The sequence below is a fragment of the Lonchura striata genome, chromosome 37 (assembly GCF_046129695.1).
Source record: "Lonchura striata isolate bLonStr1 chromosome 37, bLonStr1.mat, whole genome shotgun sequence".
NCBI classification, from domain to species: domain Eukaryota; kingdom Metazoa; phylum Chordata; class Aves; order Passeriformes; family Estrildidae; genus Lonchura; species Lonchura striata.
In genome coordinates this window covers 3,255,088-3,257,587 of record NC_134639.1, presented here as the reverse complement: position 1 = coordinate 3,257,587, position 2,500 = coordinate 3,255,088, and the positions used below count along the sequence as shown (strand labels likewise).

At 79.4% G+C, this 2,500-nt stretch overlaps 1 non-coding gene across 1 annotated transcript in view; it reads right to left on the bottom strand.

Annotated features, from left to right (window-relative positions):
* LOC144248088 (5.8S ribosomal RNA) overlaps positions 1-137 on the bottom strand; it is a 153-nt gene extending 16 nt beyond the window's left edge. The window contains exon 1 of the ribosomal RNA XR_013341492.1: positions 1-137. This exon is cut by the window's left edge and continues 16 nt beyond it. This is a non-coding gene — a ribosomal RNA (5.8S ribosomal RNA).
* Between the last annotated feature and the right edge of the window lie 2,363 nt (positions 138-2,500).

Here is a 2,500-nt window from a genome sequence, read left to right as displayed (position 1 = left end):
GTAGCCCCGGGAGGAACCCGGGGCCGCAAGTGCGTTCGAAGTGTCGATGATCAATGTGTCCTGCAATTCACATTAATTCTCGCAGCTAGCTGCGTTCTTCATCGACGCACGAGCCGAGTGATCCACCGCTAAGAGTTGTCTGGCTTTCGGCACCGAACCCCGCACACGGGCGGAGGGGGCCCCTTTTTTTCTCTCTCGCCGAGGGGGCACGCACGCGGGCCGCCCCCGGCTTCGACCGTACGAGCACACAACGCAACGAACCGAGTGGGGGGGGAAAGAAAAACCATCCGAGAGCGAAACGCCCAACGGAACGCTCCGAAGGTCGGCGGGAAAGGCGGGGGGACCCGCGTCCCCGACCGCCTCCCCCCGCCGCTACGAGCGAGGGGAGACGCCGCCGGCAAACTGTGCCGTCCTCCGGAGGCGGCCCAGGCGCCCGGGCTCGGCCCGGCCTCCGCACGGAGGAGGCACGCGGCGCGCGCCGGACCGCGGGGGGACACGGCGGCCCGCCCGGCCTCGCTGCAACGGGACGACGGGACGCACGCGGCCGGGGGCGCGGCCGTCGGCCCCCGCGCGCGCCGCTCTCCCTTCTCACCGCCGCTCCGCGGACCCGCGGAGCGCCGCCGCGCCACCGCGCGGCCGGCTCGCTCTCTCTCCCCAGCGGCCTTGCCGCGCTCGAGACGGCACACGACGGCCACCGCCCAACCGGCAACGCCCCCCGCGGGACCGCTCCCGCCGGGAAGGGCGAGCGCCCGGCGGACGCGCTCCGCCGCCGGCGCCGGAGGCGGGCGCCGCACCGAGACCCGAGCCGGCGTCGCGAGCGCCCGGAGCCTGCCGGACGGCTGACCCGCCGCCGCAACGGCCGCACTCCCGGGACCGCCGCCGCCTCGCACCGTCACGGAGCCCCTTTTTCCTCGGGCACGCGCGGCCCAGGGGAAGGCGTGCGGCGCCGAGCCGGGGGGGTAGGCGGGGAGGGGGGCAGCGACGCCCGCCCTTTTCTCCCCGCTGACCGGGCGGGGAGACCGGGCGGGGAAGCGCCCCCCCCCCCAACCCCCCACGGCCGCCGCGCGCACGACCTTCCTCCGGGGCTCCGCGAGCGGACGGAGAAAAGGGCGACGGGGAGGCGGCGGGCGGGGCCCGGGCCGGGACCGCCGCCGGCGACGGCGGGCGCCGTCCGGCCGGCCGTCCCCGCTGGCGGGGGACACTCGCCGAGCGGCGCCGCCGCCGCTCGGCACGGGGCCGCCCGCGCTCGCGGACTCTCCGGCGACGGAGGGACCTGCCGAGCGCTCGGCCCCGGGCGGGCGGGCGGTCGCTGAGCCGGGGACGGCCGGCGACCGGCGCCGCCGGCGCGCTCGAGGAGAAGGCCGTCGAGGGGAGAGAGACGGCGCGGCCGCGCCGCGCGCGGCGCCGCACCCCAGAGACCGCAGAGGCGGCCGAGGAAGGAGGAGAGCGCGGCGGGCCCCGGCGGCCGCAACCCCGCAGCTGAGGAAGGGGCGAGAGAGCGCGCGCTCTCTGCCGGCGTCGCCCGTTTCGAGGCGAGCGGGTCGGCCCCCGCGGCCGACCGCGCGCCGCGGCCTCTCCGCCGAGGCCGGGCCGCGGAGAGGGGGGGGCAGGGCGCCCCTCCCCGGCGCGGCGCGACAAACCCCCCGCGCGCGGTAACGCGGCGGGACGACGGCCGCGCGGCCGGTGGCCGCGGGCACCACCGCAGGGGATCACGCGGGAGTAGCTCCCCACCCCTCAATGGAGCCGCGCACCGCCGCCCGGCAACCGCCGCCGCCGCCGCCGCGGCGGAAGGACGCGCCGAGCCGCCCGAGTCTTTAAACCGCCGCCCCGGCTCGGCGGCGGCCCTTTCGCGGCCCCCTCCCCGCAGCGTTTGACGACGCCGAGGAAAAGGAAGCCGGGGGGCCGCCGGAGGCGCGGAGCGCTAGGTACCTGGCCCTGGGGCGAGGGAAACGACCTGCATGGCCCCGCCGGGGTGCCTCCCCCGCTGCCGCCCTCGGGGGAGCGTCCACCGGCGGGGGCGCGCCCGACGTCTGCCGCCACCACCGCGGCGTCCTTCTCGGGGCCCGGGGTTTCCCTCAGTAGCCCGGCGCTGCGCCCGAGAGGACCGCCGCGGCTCGGGCCGCCCCGCCGGTGCGGGGACGCGGCCCGGCCGCCGAGCGACCTCGCCGACCACGCCGGGAGAGGCCGCGGCGACGACGACGCCGGCGGGGCGAGGAACGCCTTCGCCGCCGCCTCCGCCGCCGCGCCTCCCCGGCGGCGGGTCCCGCGCGCTCCCCCGCCACGAAGCGCGGCCCGGAACGCCCGGAGGACCTCGACCCCCGGCGTTTCCCCACCCTCTGCCGCGCCAGAGGGCCCGCCTCGGGCCCGAGAGCGGGGCTCTACCCGGCCGGGCAAAAGCCCCGCTTCCCCGGTGCGGGAAGAGCCGGAGGAGCCGCCTCCTCCGAGCCCCGAAGGCGCGGGCGCGCCTCCGGGAGGGGGCCGTGCCGAGCACCCCTCTCCC